Here is a 20,851-nt window from a genome sequence, read left to right as displayed (position 1 = left end):
CAAGGTAAAGGGGCAGCTGTAGCCTGGCCTTAAGGACAAATTGACAACCACTGTGCCATCTCCTTCAAGAACATCATTACCCTGCGTTCCCAGGGAGATGGGTGCAAGGGTCCATGTTTTTCTTTAGCTACAGTAGGATTATTCAGTGAAGTGGGTCTTTGAAACCCTGATGATATGTATTTAATATAGTTTTTGGCAAAGGTATACCTCAGCACCATTGAACTGCAGGATATTTTTCATATGCTGCGTTGAATGAGTGGGGTTTTTTGAGTAAGAACAGGATGATATCATTGTACACTTTGCTGTTAACACTGGACATTGGACATGTATACCAAGTAAAGGTCCTGCTCTTGGGACTCTGATTTCACTGGAAAAGACAAACTGTTTGCTTCTCCTGGTTTTGTTTTTAGTGAATTCACTAAATGCTATCTTTTTCTAATTGTTTCTATATAAAGGATATACATCTTGGAATAAGTATTTACATAGAAATATCATCTAGTTTTTCTTCTAGAGAGCTAGCCATTTTCAATAAACTGGAGCTGTGATGAGAGTTGTGAATATTAATATGCAAATATAACAGTGAGTCCCGTTTACAAGAATGGGCCTGAATTATGCATTAGTAATTCAATGTCCCAAGATTTCTAATGTACTCTTGAGGATAATTGCAGCTGCAGTACAATTTCTGCTAAATACAGTAAGTTTAGAATTCTGTTTTCCATTTTTTTGCCTGGCTTTCTCCTTCAGATTCTTTTTATTTCAGATGCTAACTATGACAGTCTTAGAGCTCCCCAGCGTACACCTATTGCAAACTGAATTTCCTCATCTCAGCTCTTATATTTAAAAGGCACAGAAAATAACATGAAGAAAGCTTCCTATTAGGGAATGTGGTGGAAAAATGCCAGCAGATAGTGATTCTCATAGCAGGAGATACTGAAGACAAAAGCTAGCACAAAAGAGACCAAAAGTTGAGTTGAGATCCAATTGTGTTGTGAAGAATGGAGCCAGACCCATGTCCATATCTATATCCATATCTGTCACATATCCAGAGAAACAAAAGCTCTGGATTCCACCAGCATCCTAGTAAGTACCAAAACAAAAGATTCACAGCCTTTTCAAAAATCCTCAGTTCCTATTCTCCTGTTTCGGGACTAATTTTCCAAGGAGCAGGGTAGCAGAGTTAGAGTAGTCTTTGGTACCTGGATTGAAATGCACCTGGGCAAAAGACTCTTCTAACTTCTGCTCCATTACACCTTCACAGCCTACAGCCCTGAATTACTCCACCTGTACATTTCTCAAAAGCATCTTGAAGCCTGCAGACTCAAGAGATCCTCAGAGCTTGTGACAATCCAGTTGCCAAAGAAACCTTTTAAAAAGTCCTGTCCTGTTTTTCTTAGCAATATGCTATGACCATGCTACAAGAAGGTATTCCTTTGTAAAAATATTTTCTTCTTATGATACCTGTTATTTTTACATTATTTTTCAGCTGATATCATATGTGTTTGAACATGGGAAACAATCAAGGAAACAGCTCAAATTTTATTGCCGCAGGTCATACTTTTGACAACACACATCATTTGATAGCAGCTTTTCATCTATGTGCCTTGCTATGAGAATAGGTAGACTTACATATCTCTTTTAATTAGGGACAGCATTCCACTACCACTTGTGCCAGTAAAATCTTCCAAAACTCAGTGGAACAGCACTGGCAAAACACCTTGGACTTAGGGCTTTACTGTTATGAAGAAAAACCTGATGAAAGAGAGAATACAGAAAATAAATTCCACAGGGAATGAGAATAATAGCATTGCAGCATTGCACAACAGTGACTCTTGTAGAGTCTTGTAGTGAGTCTTGTAGGTTATAGACTAGTGGCAGCCTGTGAGACATTGAGATTGGAAAGTGGTCCATGAGATGATCATAGAGAAAAAAATAACAAACAAAGGCAGTCCCACCCACAGTCACTCAAGTGAACAACCAAAATGGGAAGAAGTGAAAGGAATAAAAGAGAAATCCTTAACTTAATTTGTACTTATTTGCAAATGAAAAGTATTGTGGCAACGCTGCAAAAGGTGGTGTAGGGATCTTCTTCAGACAGAGTAAGTGCCCATGGAATTTTTTTAAAGGCTAAATGGTGTTTTCATTAAAGAAAGTGGTAATATTATACAACATATTGAGAAGAATCAGCAGCAATGTTGTGATAAAGTACGTGATTATTACAGTTCAAGACAACAGTTTCTAATAGTGGTTGGTGCAGAAAAAGTGTAAGGAGACAGAAATGATGCATTAACAGAGCCAGGCTTTAACCTATTTGTGAAAGGAAATTCTGCTTTAGGCACAAGAGACAAAATTTGCTGCCAGCATGATTTACACTGCTTCATTAAAATAGATGGAATTACACTGATTTAGCTGTAGAAGTCTTGCTTCTTTCTCTGGAAGACACTAGTGTGCTTTGGTTTGCAAAAAATACAAAACGTTTCCATTTTAAAATCTACTTAGGCAGTTTTAGCCTCCTCTCCATTGTGTCATTGTATCAGTGAGTTTTCAATGAAACATTTTTTCATAAGGAAATACTAGCTCTTGTTTGCCAGAAAATGCCCATTCTGAAAAAATTAAAATTTCAAAAGAGGTAGTGAAAACAAACTTGTCAACTTATGTGAGATTCTGTGAATTGTATAACTAAGTACTCTTTTTTGCTTTAACAGTTCAACAAATTCATTGTGACAAAGAGGGGGAACAACCAAGAGTCAACCCTGATTTTTATTTCACAGACATATTTTGTGTTTATTATCATTTGGAGTGGCAAATAAAATGTAAAATACCTTGAAAGTTGCTTTGAAACGGACAAAATAGTTATAATCAGATGCCTCTGAGCTCAAAATCTAATCTGTCTGCTGCCTCCCACATGGCAAGCATGGTATCTCCCACTCTTACATTGCCACATGAGGTTATTATCCCTACTGGTAATCATTGTATCAGGCCCTACCTTTTCTATCACTCCATTACATCAGCACCTTAAGGGTTAAGGAAGAAACTTTGTCAAGGGCTTTGTCAGAGGAGTTTTCTGAGAACTGTTAATTTGCAGCATGCTATTTAAAGAAAACTTCTGCTCATCAGAAGATAATCTCAGAAATCTGTGGGTTTGCAAAGTGGCAGGTACCCAGCTCTCCCTTGGCTGAAAACAGCAGATATATACTTTCATATCTACCTCCCACGTACAGGAGCTTTTGCCTTGGTTTTTCTGCTCAGCTCCTCAGGACAAGGCATTTCAGGCTGTGCATCTGAACTTTGATGGAAGTTTCTTTATACATTTAAAATGAAGGGTGCTAAGCCAAGTATTCAGGCTTTCTGTAGAATTTAGACATGGGTACATGTCATATGATATGGGGTTTCTCTGGAGGTTTGTGCTCACTATTTTCAGGTTCATATGTTAGTCACTAATGCAGCCATGCCATCTCCTCACTCATTCCTGCTGTCCTTCTTCAAACATATACTGGCCTTGCTAATTACCATTTCCAGCTAAGAGTTCCAGAAATGAACAGTTTGTCAAGATGTGGAAATAATAAGGATTTAAGTTTCTAGGTTATAGTCCAATAAATAAATTGTAAAATAGATTAATTGTGATTTGTGAGCCAGCACAGATAAACACAGTTGTGGTCACTGGTCTGTGTCTGACATACCAAAACTTATCAATGTCCTCAAATAGATGTCCTTGTCAGGTTTGGGTAGCTCTTAGTGAGCCAAAAAAAAAAGCAAAATGCACAATTACTATGTCCATTACTTGCTCAAAATTAATTTTTACAGAATCCCAGAATGGGTCAGGTTGGGAGGGATCATCGTGAGTCACCTGGCCCAACCTCCCTACTCAGGCAGGGTCATCCTAGAGCACATGGCACAGGATTGTGTCCAGACAGTTTTTCAGTATCTCCAGTAAGGGAGACTCCACAACCTCTCCAGGCAACCTATACCAGTGTGTGGTCACCCACGCAATAAACAATTTTTTGCCCATGTTCAGATGGAACTTTTTCTGCATCAGTTTCTGCCCATTGCCTCCTGTCCTATTGCACAGATGGAGCAGAGCCTGGCTCCGTACTCTTGGCACCTTCCCTCCAGATAATGATAGACATTGATGAAGTTCCTTCTCAGTTGTCTCTCCTTGAGGCTGAACAGGCCGAACTCCTTCAGCCTTTCCTGGTAAGAGAGATGTTCCAGCCCCTTAATCATCTTTGTTACCCTCCACTGGACCCACTCAGGAGCTCCATGTCTCTCTTGTACTGAGAAGCCCAGAATTGGGCACAGAACTCCAGATGTGCCTCACCAGGGCTGAGTAGAGGGGCAGGATCACATCCCTCGACTTGCTGGAAATGCTCTTCCTAATGCACCCCAAGATACCATTGGCCTTCTTGGCCACAGGACAAACTGCTGGCTCATGGATGGCTTGTTGTCCACCAGGACCCCCAGGTCCTTCTCCAAAGAGCTCCTTTCCAGCAGGTCAGCCCCCAGACTATACTAGTGTATGGTTACCCCTGATTAATTTTATTTTTGATATTTAGTACAAATCTCTACTCTTGGCAATTGCCTGAAGAGGACCTCAGTGGCTCTGGAAGGGAAGGCATGAACAGTCCCAAGCCTTCCTTCTGGACTTTCCCCAGGCTGTTTACCTTGTACTGCCAGGCACTGCTCAGGAGTGAGGTCAAAAACAGACACAATGGCCTGGGCTGCATAGAAATTACCTGCATGAGGAATGAGCTTTCCTATTCACTGTGACCACGCTCAGCTGGAAGCAGTACATATATAAATGCAAGACTGACCCATGTCTGTTTTTTCCTTCTTTCTCAGTGTAATCAGCAGCCATTAGTTTTTCCACACCATGAAGTAGCAGTTGTTGGGACAGTTCTCCGCTGGAACTGTCCCTCAACAAGAGAGCTTAATATTCCTATTTGAACCTCTTTAGCTGCTCACGCTCTGTGAGGAAAAGTGATGAAGGATGTTAGTGGGAATTTTGATGAGATGGTACTTTGCAGCCATCCATATCTCTGAGAAATGTTCAGGATCAGCTCTGCTGAGGAGGAGGACAGCACGATGTTTTGTTCTGTTTGTTTCAGGCTTCATCTTCAGTGGCCCTGTCTTTGTTGATTAAAAATTATTTCTTATCTACATGATGTCAGGGTGAGATCAGCAGGCCACAGGAAAAGTGCTTAATGCAATGGTTATGCTTTCCTGCTTTATATTTTTTCTCTCAGTAAGTTTGGCTAGATTCTCTGACTCCTAAAGCAGCAGCAGACAGATCTGATCACTGAATTGAGGACAGATTAATAATAACTGATAACGAGCTCTGCAACACAGCAAGGGGCGTGAAAGCAGAAACCTCTGCATCAGTGGAGCTGGAACAGAAAATTTTATTAATGAAAAATTGTTTTAGAGTTTATACATGACTCTACAAGCAGCTGGGCTTGCTGGAAGCACAGGGAGTGCAGCTACTCTACTAGCTAGACCTTTTCCTCTCTGCCCTTGTTTTAATTAACTGGAGACATTTGATATGAAAACCTTTTACCATCTCTCCAGATCACGTGTAGGTACGACCAGGAAGCTCATCCTGCACTTTGTCTGGCTGGCAGTCACGGAAGAGCTGCTTTTTGCTGCAGTCAGCAGCAATCGGTGTCATGAATTCAGGCAGACTTTTTTTCTGATGACTGTATTCACAAGCAAAAGAAACTGCACAGAAATCAGAGGACATTGAAATAAATATTTTTCTTTTTGCCCTGCTTCCCCTTTCATAGTTCATTGGAGTAAGTCAGAAAGGTGTAAAATCCTTGAAGACAACACAAAATATACACCTATAAATATTTGCATGTTTACATATAAGTAAATGTATATGCATAAATTGTAAACAGACACATGCATAATATGCAAAAATGTATGTGTACAAAGGCAATCTCTGCTGGCATCTACCCTTAAATATCATTCAACACACATAAAAACATTAAGGTTTCCAAAGATCTCTAAGATCACTGAGTCAAAACACTAATCCAGCACCACTGTGTTCACCACTAAACTATATCACCTAGTGCCATATCCACGTCTTTTGAATGCTTCCAAGGATGGTGATTCCATCACCTGCCTATGCAACCTGTTGCAATACCTGATCACCCTTCCAGTGAAGAAATATTTTCTAATATCCATCTAAACCTCCCCCTGTGCAACTTGAGGCCATTTTTTCTCATATTTCCACTTTTACCTGAGAGACCACATGGTCTCTACAAGTCCTGCGCTATCAGTTTGGCCCACCACAGTGGACCCACATTTTGGGTAAGTAATAAATCTGATGGCTGCTTTTTACCTCTACAAAGTAAACAAACTGCTAGTTCTCCAATGTAGTTCTTTTGCTTTTACTGTGCTTAGTTGCAAACTCAAATCAGAGTAATTGACCCAACAGTTTCCAGAACACAGAACTGGCATGTAGTAATTGTCATCTCTTCAATTTTTAAGTATTTGTATGAAATCCTAGATCTACATCAAAACTTAATAGAAAATAATAGTCCCAAATGAGATCTGTGCAGCTCCACTGAATTTTAATGGAGCTAGCTTAAGGAAAACTAGATTTTTATTATGATTATTACTCAGTGTTATCATTTTCTCTCAATAATATCATGGTGATTTTAAAACCTATTCAATGCACCCTTATCTAGAATCCTACTGAGTACAACAAAAGCACAAGAGGGATAGAGACTCCATTTTACTGCAAAATTAAGCTCAGCAGAGCACATAAATCCACACAAAACTGCTGGCATACATTTATATTGTGCTGCCTTCTTTGGGATTTAAAAGGTACATCTGGATCCTTTGCCTACTCAGGTCCAGATAGACTAAGGCAGCACCGTCAGCAAGGACAATGACAATGAGCTATGGAAATGTCCCTATTCCCCATGCACACCTGGGAGAGCTTCTGGTTGCTATTGTAAGCCAGAAAAAGTACAACTGCTATAAGATGGATTCTGCCATGGTATTTATTTGACTAAGAAACTGCACAGGAAAAACATGGTCAGGTTGAACATTTAAGTCATTTAGTTTGATTTTTGTCTTTTGAAATGTGACATTGCCAGAGAAGCATTATCAACCTGGTACTCATCCAATATACAGCAAACAGCCTTAAGAGAAAAGTGAAACAGTAACATGACAGTCATATTCCAGGAAAGTATTTGGGAACTCCATGTAAAAATTTCAATAAGCCTTATTTTATGCTATGTTTCTGAAAGTGTGGAGTCAGACCTCACAAATGTGGGATGTGATAATTCTATTCTTATCTGTATGCCAATTCATGTGATACTGGCATTAAACGATTCTAAGTTACAAAGCACCATCCATTCACGTTCTGAATTTGTCCAGCCCATCTATGTCACTGGCATGATTCATTACTTCTTCTGGACCAGAGCTTGGTAGAGGGATGTACCCAGTTTTCCTGGAACAAATTCCATTTTCAAGCTATGTTACTTTTGTAACAGCTGGGAGTATTTTTCTGTTGCCACAACTTTATATAGGTAATGAAACAGTAGGGGAAATAGGCCACAGAAAGTCAGGTAGCTGTCTAGCACAGTTCATAGGCAGTCTGACAAAACCACAGACAAGTGTTCTCAATCATGTTCCACAGGACAGTGGTTGCATGTGAGATAAACCTTAGTGAGTGTAATCACTTGGATATTTGGCATAATAAGAAAAGATCCTCTTTTTCATTCTGGATGTGTATGCTGGTAGTGGAGTTACTAGGAGTGAAAACATCCAGAAGTTTAGGAGCTTGTAGCACAACTTTCATACTGTGTTTTTAGGTTATCGATGAATAATGTTAAATTTAAGACTGTTTTGCAACTGGTTCACAAATTAAAGATGGGAGTGTGGGCTAAATGCATCAGACGAAGTATTCATAATGCATAATTCAAGTACTGGATATGCAATATTCCTGTCAGTTTCAGAAGACTGGCCTTCATCTCTTTTTTTGGTCTGCTTTGCCTTTTCTTTTACATCACCTTGCTCTCATCACTAGATGTATAACAGCTTTGAGCTCTGAACAAATAATAGTCATCCCCACACTACATATCAATTACCTTTGGTCAAGAGATTGATTTAACATTTCATGGTATCCATACTCTTAATTTATGATTGCAAAGAAAATGAGACAGGACGATTTCAAAATTCTCTAGTGCAGTTTCTGCATCAAAAAATATTTTTTTTTTACTGAAACCTCTTCAGTGGGAAAATAATCGTCATATTTTATGGCACTGATATATGCAATCTCCATATACTTGGTGGGGCATTTCATATTCTATGTCACAGCATTAAAAGAAATTACTGCAAAAATCCAGTTGACAGCTGCTTTGTGTTTAGATCACTATGAACTAGAGTCTCCCAATTTTCAAACATGCCAGAAACAAACATGAATATCCTGTTGCTATTATTAAGCATTGGGAAAGCACTGAAAAGATGGAAATCTGGGTCAGCAAGGATTGTGAACATGGAAAAACAGTCCCTTGGGCTTGAAATGTAAGCATGTATATCACTCTTAATATCTTAAAATTATTTTTCCAAACATTGCCTTAATTATGAAGATGAGAAGAACTAAATCTGACCCAAATCTTCATCCTAAGAGAGAAGTCTGTGGAAACTATAGGAGCAGTTCACTGCAAACAGATTTGGGAACAGTCTTCTGTTATGTTTCAGCTTGCTCTCTAATGGTAAGAAATAGGCTTAAAGTTTAATGTCATTTTCAAAATATGCTAGTGTTCACTTTTACAGCTGTGGCTGTAATTCAAGGTATTATTTGAAAACTTGTATTGCAGTCACGCTTCACCATATCCTGATACAATATGAAATTTAGGTGGAAAATATTTCTGAGGTTAAAAGATCATTTCCTAAAATCAAATGCTTTCAAATTTGCCTTCTAATTTTCAAGGGCTTCTTCCCACAGTTAAATAGATATTTTTCCGTGCATCATTTACTTTGCCCTTCTCTCCATTCTCCACCTTCTCTCAGCACTCAAAAAAAAGAAAAAAAAAAAAGAAAGAATAGATGTTTGATTTAAAGAATGTCCATCTGCAGCCAACAGAAAGAAAACTACTTTGATTTTTCTGCAAACTTATGACTCATGGTCCTCAGCAAGAGGGAAAACTTTGTTCACAGCCTCACACTGTTTTTTCTACCAATCTTTATGCACTTGTGAGATTCTCTCCAGGCAACCCCTGCATGCTTCCTGTCCATGTATTTTTTCATTGGGGATGGCTCTCCAAACAGCTCAATTTTTTTTTTCTTTTACCTGTGGTGAATCTAGTGAACATTCTTTCAGATTTTCCATATTACAGTATTTTAGCACCTTGCACAAATAAGAATTTGAATCAAAAATACAGAGATTACAGCAACTATTATAATTGCTCTTTCTTTACTGTTAGTCTATTTTACCTCTGACATAGGAGGTTTGGGGTGGATAATGATCATGTTCAAGCTGGGGGTCAGACCACCAAGTGTTTGGAAAGCTTTAGAGCACCAGTCTTCAAGATCCCAAGGTTAGGTGCAGAGACTGATGATCCAGGACCCCAGCAATGCCCAGGATTTTGGTAGTATCCCAATCAGCAGAGTTCACATGCCCATCTCTTGACCCACAATGAGGTCAATTCGCACAGCCCAGTGAAATACAAGTTGACTGCATCACATCTGATCTGTGGTCCACTCCTATGGGCTGCCTGAGCAGAGTTACCAAACATGAGCTTCAGCAACCAGAAATCCCCATGAGAGCAGAACAGCCAGTTCTCTGAGATCCTGGAATCCACATCTTTGGAAAAGCCAGGAGCGCTCATCCAAAACATGGACTCATTACAGCAGGACCCTGCCATGTGTGTTCCTGGCTGGGCTCCTTAGTAGCTCTGCAGTGGCAGCAGACAGCTGGGCAGTATAATTGGCCCCAGGAGGAGGTTAATCCTCTCTGTTCAAACAGCTGGATGCACAGTACCAATGCCATACTCAGAATAAAGAGGAAAAAGAGCAAAGGATTTTATCTGTTCTGACACAGCAGCATCCTTTTATGCTCAGAAGGCAACTTGTTGATGAAGAGATACTGCCAAGTGATAACTTCTCACTCCCTTGATTTTACCCATAATTTATGAAGAATGTGTAATTTTATGACATTAAAGAACAGTATTCTAATCCAAGGGAGGCACATTTTTCCACAGAGTGCTGTGTGACCTCCTGTGCTAAATATTAGTAACTGAAGACAGATCCAATACACCATATGTGATTTTGGAGTTTTAATACTTTTCCCACCTATAACACATACCAAATAATACCTGAATATACAAAGGGAATGCAAATTCTCCCTCCAGGATAAATACTGTTGACTAAAGAGGACCACTTCTATCTCATTTCCTCCAGTACATGGTTGGAAATCTATACCAGTTCATTACAGATAAAAGAGTCACTTTCTTCTGAAGCATCGCAGATGTGCAGCAGAGAGAAAGTACTGATCATGGCAGACCTCTGGTGCCTAACATGGAGCAAAACAAAAGACGGGCTTAATTGTAAAAGCTTAGGAGCCAACAGATCTGGCATTTCTGTTGAGATGTATCAATTCTCACTCAACCTTTCATTTTCTGTGACTGTAAGAGGGATTTTTGCTATCAACTTCCATGGCAACAGAATCAGGCTGCTGATGTCTTTTGACTTAGTTTCCCAGTCAATAAAATGGAAAGGCCTGTACCATTTGGATTTCCTGTACCATGTGGATTTCATGGGCATAAAAACACACTAATGCTAGCCCTGCATGCTGAGATCCATGCATTTGATTCCAGAGTGTTATTGAAACTGATTGATGCAGCTCATTACTGGGCTGTAGGCCAGAGCAGCTTTTAAGTCCCTTCCAGTGCAGCAAATTTTGGCTGTATAATAAACACAGCCATGCCTCTATGCAGATCCATCATAAATACAAGACATCTGTGATCACAAAAGAGTAAGTTCATGGAGTGAAGTAGAAGGAAAAATGAGGTAGAGGCACTGGACCCTTGGGTGGAAATAAGCCCTGTCAGTAGTAGTGTACATCTCCTTGTCCCATGTGAGGCTACCTCTTTGCATTTCTTTCTTTGCTATCTGATTACTGCTGCAATCTGTCCCTGAAACATCTAAGCAGCAAGATTCCTCTGTAACTGTGCATGAGGGTGCACACTCTCCCATGGGCTGGTTGCAAAAGGACTTATGGAGAGCACAAACACTCAGATCACATTGTAGTACAAATTCTCCATCTGTGTTTCAGCTAATGATAATTTCTTCTTTGTTGGGGTTATTTACATATTCAACTCAGTTGAAAGAAAAAAATAAACCACAAATCCTTTCAAAATTTAAATTCTCTTGAAAGAAACAATAACAAGATAAAACTCATATTCAAAGAAAGGAAATTCATATGGGGTTAAAAAGTGTGTTGGTTCACGGTTCACCCTGTCTCATTTTCCAAAACATTTTTATTACTGCATTACTTTTCCCAATTTATATATCTTCACTCTTGCATAATGTAATTTAAAGAGTGGAATCTAGTTTATTTCAGCCCTAGGGCCCCACCCTGCCATGTTGCATTACATCAGGTTTTATTATCATCATATATTTATATTTCTCACCCTAATCTTACACAAACTGTTCTGTCTACCTATTTACATTTTAATATACACTTCAACTTCTGCAAGTCTATTTCAGCTTGGCTTATGACGGATTTCCAAATACTGCTGCTGTGCTACAGAAAATTCAGACACACAGGTATGTAACTGTGATAACTGTGACCTTTTTCTGGAGCTGACAAAATATGGAAATCTGACCTTCATGTATGCTGCCATGGAGGGGCTCTCTGATCTTGTAGCTTCAGCAGTTCTCAGCATGAGGAATAACTGAGTTTTCCTACCCCTTTAAGACCTAGAGCTCAGCTATAAAAAATGTGTCATCTGCTGAAAGGTTGTCCTCTGACTTAACATCCCTGAGGATTGCTTTTTCCATTGAGGCTATTCCTTCATCTGTCTCAGGGAACTATCTTGATCAGCCAGGCATGGTACCATGGGGTGGCTTGTATCCACACTGCCAGCTTCTGGAGAAACTTAAGTTTGCTTTTACCACCCATATATTCACAGGTACTTTGCAGGTACCCTTGGGATAATCACATGTGATTTATCCATCTAAGGTTCCTGAAACATCATAGCACACCAAGAGTTTGGGGTTTTTATACCATAATGTCAAGCATGTTTGAGATGTACCATGGCATGAGAGCAGCATGGGAACTCAAGGATACGAGTCCTAGAGAGGCAATGCTGAAAGACTCTGCAGTAGAAAGACCCAAGTCTGGCATGGAGGGGCCCAAACTGCTGTCCAGTAAAGGATCACAAAGGTGATTAAGGGACTGGAGCACCTCTCCTGTGAGGAGAAGCTGAGAGAGAAGGGACTGCTCTGCATGGAGAACAGAAGGATCGAGGGGGCAATGAGCACAAATGGAAACTCGGGAGGCCCCTTCTGAGCATCAGGAAACACACTCACACTGTGAGGTGATAAAGCACTGCCACAAGTTGCCCATGGAGATGGTGGAGTTGCAATCCTTAGAGATATTCAAAAGCCATCTGGACACACTGCAGGGCAAGCTGCATGAGGTGGCTCTGCTTGAGCAGGGATGTTGTACAAGATGACCTCCAGAGGTCCTTTCTGTCTTCAACCACTCTGTGATTCTGTGATTCTATGAACCTTTTACCTGATTGAATTACCTGAAAAACAAGAAATTGCATTCTTACATGCAAAATAAATTATGTTTCTGGATAGTGTGGTAGAAATAATAACGTTTATCAAAGACAAACCAATTTAAAAGTTTTCAAGTATAAAACTCAGGACAGAAGGCAGATATTTTACCCTAAAAATTGAATGTGACAGAGAACATACAAGTTAGCAAGTTTTCGGTGGAATTCACAAGTCTGGCCAAATTTCCTATTTTTCAGCTGTGGGCCCAGCATGCCTGGCTAAAATTAGGACTGATTTTTCTTCACCTCTGAAATAACATGGCATATGTCATTAAAGTAAAAATTGAAAGTCTTATTAAAGAGTGATGACTATACACTTGCAGCAAAAATTTATTTAAAAACATGTAATGGACAACTGCCTTGATTTTGTAATGAAAATTGGAACTCATTGATACAAAGTTGGTAATCAATTTAGTCTTTTGCAAGGGAAAGAAAAGAACAGAATGAAGGAAATGCAAATAAAAAAGCACAACCACTGCACTGCACTTACCAGCACTGATTGTGCTGGTAAGACTTTTGTCTGTGATGCTCCATACTTGTCAGCACTCTCTTTAAGCATCAAACATAAGAAGTACAAAGCATTTTTTAAATGCTTAAAGTAAACTGTATTCTATTTTTCTATGCAGATGCAAAGTTTGCTGGCAATTGCTATCCACAGCTTGAAGGACCCTCCTCCACATTTGGAGATATTTCAGATGCTTTTACTGAAATCAGCACATTTCCTTTAAAGCTGCTGTGGCCTTTAATTGAGATATCTCCTTTATGCATTTCTAGTTTTTGTTTTTTTTTTTTTAGATGGCATGAAGGCCAGAACTTCAGATCACCACATGAGAAACTTCCCAGTTTTTCCTGACATAGTTTTGTAGCCATCACTTTCTCTCAGTATGTGCAGCAGTATATATATCCATCTATCCATTCATTGATTCATGTCATTCTTTTAGTTATCCATCCATCCATCCATCCATCCATCCATCCATCCATCCATCCATCCATCCATCCACACACCTACTATGTTCCTCCATTTATTCATGTAAGGAGGCATTCATCATAAGAACCCAAAGTGCCTTCCCATGCTGAAAGTTCTGACAGTATTTTCTCTCTTATTTCACTGCCATAGAAAGCTTGATTAGCAGGCCAGTTTGACTGAGGTCTAAGAGTTAAAATTTCATGCATTAGGTAATACCAACCCCAATACTGTGCAGAGTGAGAATCAGCTTCAGGGTGATTTCTCCTCTCTGTTTTCATTGGGAAACCTTAGCAATGTTAAAAACTTTCCTAATTTTGATTTGCAAAGTGAGATGCCATAGAGAGAAAGTGCCAGGCTAGTAGAGAGCTGTTGGTGGCAAAATGGATGGAAGCTAAGACCTAGGACACAGAGCCAAGCAGCATGCAGATCTCTGCTTGAAGACAGCTAGTTAGGATTCAAGGGCAATCACTGTTGGAAAGGGTAGCACTGATGATGGGCAGCTGGCTAACATCAAACACAAAAACACTGTGGAAAAGAAGCCTCTTTTGGTGAAGCACTCTTTTAGAGCATGAGGATCACCAGACCAGTACAAAGCTAACAAATCCTGACAAAGGACCTAAGCAGTGCAGTGAACACTCATGGATGTAGAATTTAAACCTAAAAGCAGCTAAAATATTGATGCTGCTCCAGAAGCACACTTGTGTGAAGCTAATGAAGAATCATTTCCTGTAAATTGAATCAATCTGTTCTTAGATCAAATATAAACAATATAATTCCCACAACTACACTTAATCTCTGTTGTACTGTCCATTGTCTAACTAACAGGTTTTCCAGCCCTTTGCTATCAATTTCCTTCAACACATTTAAAGCTGTATACATATATTCATAAACCCCTGTTTTCAATCAAATACATGTGGTGAGAGGGAAGGTATTTCAAATGCAAAATCAAATGTGCTTCATATTTTCTGCAGAAGTTACATGAAATCCATATTTAAATCTAAATTTCAGTCATAAGTCATCCCTGTGATACAACACAGTGAACTGTACCATCACAGCTGAATGCCCATACCTCTGGAAAGAACTTGAAATACAAATCCTAAGCTGAAATCCAAATCTAGATGCAGGTGTGTAGCTTGCACATCTCATCTTCTTACTGCCCAAGGAGCAAGAATGAGTCAATTGATAATAAGATAAACAGGGATTATGGTCCAACACAAAAATTCCTTTTCCGTGTCTTTATGTCATTAGTATGCCCATCATTATGTTCTACTACACTTTTCATAGCTACTCTACCTAAAACTTCTCATGGGCATCAATCTAGACTCTCCTCTTAAATCTCCTTCTTTACAACTGCCTCTCCCTCAGACCTATCCCCTTGCATGAACAGTCTTTACATCAGCATGATTGCTGGGGTGAAACACATTTCCCTTGACCACTGCTCAAGAATGAAAGGTCACCAAAGTATTTGGCTAAATTTTTGTATTTCTTGAAGAAGCAGGAAAGCCTGGGAGTGAAGGTAATTGTCCAAGAGGGAAAAGACATTTTCTGGACAGCAATGTTTACAATGAAAAAATGTACAAGGGAAGAAATCAACAGTCAGTAAAAGCTAATACTTAAGCGTGTAATAGAATACAGGCACAAAACATGCTTACTCTATTGCCCCAGATGGTTATTCAAATGAATTTGAATCTGTAATTCTCTCCAGGTTTATGCCTATCAAAGCAGTATGCCAAGCTGACACCTACTGAGGCAGTTTCAAAAAACGTCTACTGAGAAAATAGTCACACATTTTTCCATGGAAGAATTTTTTTGTAGTGGTTCCAATAATTCTCATTTATCAGATGGGACAAATTTTTCAGTAGCATAGCCTCTTTTGAAAGATCGGGGCTCATTTCCTCGTGTTTATAAACTTGTGTGTTCTGTAGTCAGAAAGGACCATTCTGATCATCTAGTTTGAAAATTTCCATACAGAGTCCATGATATTTTTGTTCCTAGAAACTGGACAAAGGGTTTTCAGAATGAAACCTATTCTTTTCCCTGAAAGACTCTTGGCAATGTCAAATCTATCACCTCCTCCATGAAAATTTTTCCGATGTTTAATTAACCTCAGTGTTCAAAAATGTGTTTTATTTCAAGCTTAAATTTGTCTGACTTCCAACAAATTGGATTTCATTATATCTCTGTCTGCAAGATTGCAAATCTTCTCATTATCATAGCTTTCCATGTCTAAGGACTTCAGTAAAATAATAAGGTAATCCTTCAATCTTCTCTTTGATAAACTGAATAGATAAATTCTTGGTGTTCACATGAGAAGAGTTTTCCCAGTTCTGCTTTTTTTTTTTTTTTTAAGCTGCTCTTTAAATGTAAGTTGTGCTGCTAAAAGTGATTTCAAAGGGGCTGGAAAACACTTGTTAATCTCTTACTAGGAAGTAGTACATTTAACAAAGGGTGCATGGAAAATTTCAAGAGTCCTGCTCAGTCATTCCTGGATGCCGGTAACCTCCTTCTATTAGATTGCAAGTGCTGTATCAGAAGCTGCAGGTAGGAGCCGTGGTTGAGGAGAGAAACCTCCAGCTGACAGATGTTAGTTGTGGTAGGATTTGCTTGCCTAAACAGGGGGGGTGCGGTCCTGTTCAAGTTGTGGCGAAATATCCCACATGGCCCCAGCTGCTCTGCTGGGTTTCTCTTATGTCCTGTGTCACATCCACCAGGCAGAAGAATTCAGTTCCTTAGAACACTTAAAATGGTACCTCTTTATATCTATTTTTTCAGTAGTTTAATTTCACCCTCCGTGTCATTCAGGAGAGTTATGGAATTTAAGAGCATCCTCAGAATATTGCCATTATGCAGGTCCTATATCAGTGGTGAATTTTACCAGAAAGATATTCCAGAATAATCAAACAGAAGGAGGGGAGTCACACACACCTGTAAGTTATCTTACTAGCAAAGATGTGGCTTGCTGATAATCTGTATAATCTATTGCATTTTCATCTCTGCTGTTGAAAGAGTTTTAATCCCCCTAAAGTGTGCCCTGTCTATTCCATAAACTTTATTTTGGTTTTTTTTCTAGGTGCTGTATTGTACTAAATCAAATTCCCAGGAGAAATCCAGCAAATTCTTTTTATCAGCAAAGTTGTTGTAATTAACCAGACTTGTAATCTTGCCAAAAAAGATTAAAGGTTTATTTGACAAGACCTACTTTCCACAAAACTTAGTTGCCTGATATTATTTACATTTTTACTTTCTAATGTTTGATTAATGAAATCCCAGATTAATTGTTCCATGAAAGAATTAGCCTAAATGGCCTGCTGTTCACTTGTCTATTTCATTTTTCTCTTTTAACACATATAAATTATATAAATGGCAGCCCTGCAGCAATACAGATTGTAATTTAGATTTTTTCTTTTTTTCAAGAGATATTACATATTAACATAAGTCATTTACAAAAATCCATAGCTTATTTACTACTCTTGCAGAAATTAGCCTGTTGGTTTTTAAATGTTTATTTTCAACACATACTGCTTAATACTGCCCTTTCCTGTGGAGGATGAGCCTTATTGCCTACTTCCACTATTGCATAAACCACATAAATTTCTTTGCCTCCATTTAAATCTTACTAGGCAAGAACAAAAATCAGCACTGAGGAAAACAGATTATGCATGTAAATGGATGTAATGGGTCGACGTAATTCTGAAGCTTCCCAGTGGCAGCCAGGAAGCATATTTGGGGTTTTCTCTATTGTCTTCTAAGTCATCACTGCTTGTGAAAACGCTTTCACAAAAGTAACAGTATCATGAGCATGCACTGTGGGCCAACATGATGTGTTCTCTTATGCCTAACGCATAGGACTAGGAATTTAAACTTTTCAATTTCATTCATATCTCTCTGGCATGAAAAATTATCATTGACGCAGATAATTGTAACTCCTTGTGCTCATTTTCTCTCTCATCTTTTTTTTTTTTCAATTGTGTATTCACACTGTAAACTCTCTGGGGCAAAGGTTGTGCTGTGTAGACAGTAATACCTACTGGGCTCCTATTAAAATTATGGGTTTAATGTGCTACCTCCACACAAATAACTGGTAATACCAATGACTGATAGGACAGGCTGCTGATGGTATAACTCAGATGACCTCTCTTACATCCTTACAGCTTTCATCTCATCAGAAAGCTCTCAAAACACCACAGCCAGTTTGTTACAGAAAACATGTATCTCAGCTGCTTATTTGAAATTTTAATTAGAATGCAAAACAGATGTGATCCTTGCTACCTGCTATTTATTGGCTCTGGGCAATAATTTCTGTCCTCCAACAGCAACTTAAATGCAAACTGTTTTATAAAGCCCAACCATGTCTGTAATTTATCTTTGTTTTTTTTTTTTTCTTCCTCTCTCTTGTGCCATTTTATGTATAACTTTTTTTTTCTTTCCTTTTTTTCCCTGTTTAAGTGTATTTGTGTATAAAATATAGATTTAATAAATAAAAAAGTACATACACATTTATAGTTAACACTCAAGCTACCACAAATCCTTCTTCCCCAACATCCCAGCTGTACTCTCCCCTCATCTCCATCCTGCCACTAAGTGCTGGAACCTGCACTTCACCCAGGATATTTTTAAGGAGCCTCTGCACCCAAACACATGGCTCAGCAATGTCTTTATTTATAAAGGTCTGTGTAGGTAGCAAAACTGTTGTAGATATGAATATGTGTATGAGTATGAAGACCCAGTTTGGAGATGACAGGAGAGACACCGTACAGACACAGACTGATTCCTCAGAACATGCTCTGTGGGCTGCAAATGGAACTTTAGACCTTATACCCTTTAATAGAAGTTGGACTCATCAAGTTAGGATGAATTCTTCAGGAGGTAGGACTAACCTCCTCCCTTGTCTTCAAATGCTTTTCTTCTCAGTCTTCTCTCTTCCTACCCTTTGGCTTCAGCAGTATTTGCTTCAACTCACTACTTTGATGGACCCAGCAGGCCACAGGCAAAAGTGATGTTTTAAGTATAGAGGATGTGAGTAGCACACTAGGAGGTGTTATGAGTATAAGAACTGATCTGTACAACCTCATTCATTTTCAAGGGCTATTGGCATCAGCGAGATCACTTGCATTGTCAAAATATTCACCAAGGATGGGGCTGCACATGCTAGGCCAGAAGAGAGACATCATTCTGCCCTCTTACTTGTTGCTAAAATTTCTAAAATTTCTCTGATCTAAACCAGTCCCACTCTGTAAAATATTTGTCCTGATAAATAAAACTGTCAGATTTTATATTCCTATAGTATCAAACTGGCCCAGTCTCTTCTGTGGGTTGACCCAGTAATTGATTTTTAAGACCATTGATTACTGGGCCCGGTTGTGTTTATCTTTATTGATGACCTGGAGGAGGAGACCAAATGTTGCCTCAATAAATTTGTGGCTGACACCAAGTTGGGTGGGAACATGGTACTGCTGCGGTCAGGAGAGCTCTGTGGGGGGATCTGGATATTTGGGCAGAGACCAATGGTATGAAGTTCAACAAGGCTGAATGCTGCGTCCTACATGTGAACCGCATCACCCCATGCTACAGTCCGTGGGAAGAGTGGCTGGAAAGCTGCTCAGCACAAAAGGATCTCAGAGTGCTGGCCAACAGTGGATGAACATGAGCTAGCATTTGCTCAGGTGGCCAAGAAGGCCGTTGTCTTCCTGGTTTTTATAAAAAATAGTGTGGCCAGCAGGACCAGGGCAGTGATTGTCCCCCTTTACTTGGCACTGATGAGACCACGCCTCGACTGCTGTGTCCAATTCTTGGCTCTTCACTACAAGATACTGAGGTGCTGGAGTGTGTCCAGAGAAGAGCAATGGAGCTGGTGAAGGGTCTGAAGCACAAGTCCTGTGAGGAGCAGCTGAGGGAGCTGGGAGTGTTTAGCCTGGAGAAAAAGAGGTGACCTTATCAGTCTCTACAGCTCCCTGAAAGGAGGCTGTAGCCGAGTGGGGATCAGCCTCTTCTCCCAGGCAACCAGCAACAGGATGAGAGTACAGGATGCTTCAAGTTGCACCAGGGGAGGTTCAGGTTAGACATCAGGAGGAATTTCTTCACTGCAAGAGTTGTCAATCATTGGGACTGATTGCCCTGTGAGGTAGTGGACTCATCATCCTTGGAGGTGCTCAAGAAACAACTGGACATGGCATTTAGTGCTATGGTTTAGTTGACAAGGTGATGATCAGTAAGAGATTGGACTCAATCTCAGAGGCCTTTTCCAACCTAAGTGGTTCTGTGACACCAACCTTATTCTTGTTACTTGCTCATGTCCCTCAATCTTAACATGTGACCTATGTAATCCTACCCTCAGTACAAAGTCTGTCTAGAGTATTAATTTCTATACATTGCAGCACTAGCAGTGTGCATGCCATGTGAATGCAGATCAGCGATTTACAAGTGCCCAAATTCATCAAATGTATTTTTGATGACAGAGTAATTTACCATAATATTTTTTTCTCAAAATAATTTTAAAAATATATGAGTTACCAACAGATTCAAGGCAAAATCCAGAAGTTATAACTATGGGAAAGAAAATAATCTTTGGTGTTCAACGAGCAAGTTCTTAGAGAATTTCAAAAATAAAGGGAAAAAAAATACTAAAGATGAGACACTACATGGATGAATAAAGCATAAAACAGTGGCATGTTGATAAGAATGGTTGAAACAGTAGTTAAAAGTAAAAGAATGTTCCCACCATTTAAAAAAGTGCAAGATAATTTTGATGTGGAGAGCCCCAACTAACATTCAAGTTACAAGAAGAACTTAACAACATTTCTGTGCTGGAAAAATGGAAGAATTCTGACATGTAGGCTGGATGGAGCAAGACTGGGTATGTATCGAACAGAACAGGACAGGGCAGGCTGGACCTAGAAGGAACATAAGACTGTATCCTGGATTCAGAGCACACTTAGCCCAGACTTCTGTCTTCAACACTGGTCACTAGAGGAAACCTAGGAAAAGCAAGAACAGGATAAGCAAATATAGTACTTTCTACTGTAATACTTATCCATGCATTTCTTGGGCATTTTGTGTTTTGTTTATGTAGCAACACCAATGAATATCTCCA

Source organism: Vidua macroura, chromosome 3 (genome assembly GCF_024509145.1).
Source record: "Vidua macroura isolate BioBank_ID:100142 chromosome 3, ASM2450914v1, whole genome shotgun sequence".
Lineage (NCBI taxonomy): Eukaryota > Metazoa > Chordata > Aves > Passeriformes > Viduidae > Vidua > Vidua macroura.
The sequence above is the reverse complement of the archived record's forward strand: the minus strand, read 5'-3'. Positions refer to the sequence as shown.